The sequence below is a fragment of the Chrysochloris asiatica genome, unplaced genomic scaffold, assembly GCF_000296735.1.
Source record: "Chrysochloris asiatica unplaced genomic scaffold, ChrAsi1.0 scaffold00517, whole genome shotgun sequence".
Lineage (NCBI taxonomy): Eukaryota > Metazoa > Chordata > Mammalia > Afrosoricida > Chrysochloridae > Chrysochloris > Chrysochloris asiatica.
The window spans coordinates 391,275-391,731 of record NW_006409035.1 but is presented as its reverse complement, the minus strand read 5'-3'; positions in this window follow the sequence as shown (position 1 = coordinate 391,731).

Genomic DNA, 457 nt, shown 5'->3' with positions numbered 1-457 from the left:
TCTCCAGCAACATTTCTATCACCAAGGCCATATTTTCTAACTATGGATCCTTCTTTGCTCCCAACCTTTGCATTCCAATCACTAGTAATGATGACTACATCTTGATTACATGTTTGATCAATTTCAGATTGAAGAAGTTGGTAGAATTCTTCGAAATCATCCTTACTGTCTTTAGCGGTTGCTATGTAAATTTGAATAATGGTGGCATTAACTGGTCTTCCCTGTTGGTGCATGGATATTATTAGTCTGTCATATTTTGGTGGCAAGTGAGTTGCTGTGATTATGGAAGCTATTCCACCAGTATTTTTAAATACCAACAGGGTCACCAGTGGTGGACAGGTTTTAGATGAGCCTCCAGATGAAGACAGACTATGAAGAAGAAATGACAAACAACTTCAAATATTTACTCACTGAACACTTTATGAATAGTAGAGGAACACTGACATATGTAGTGCCA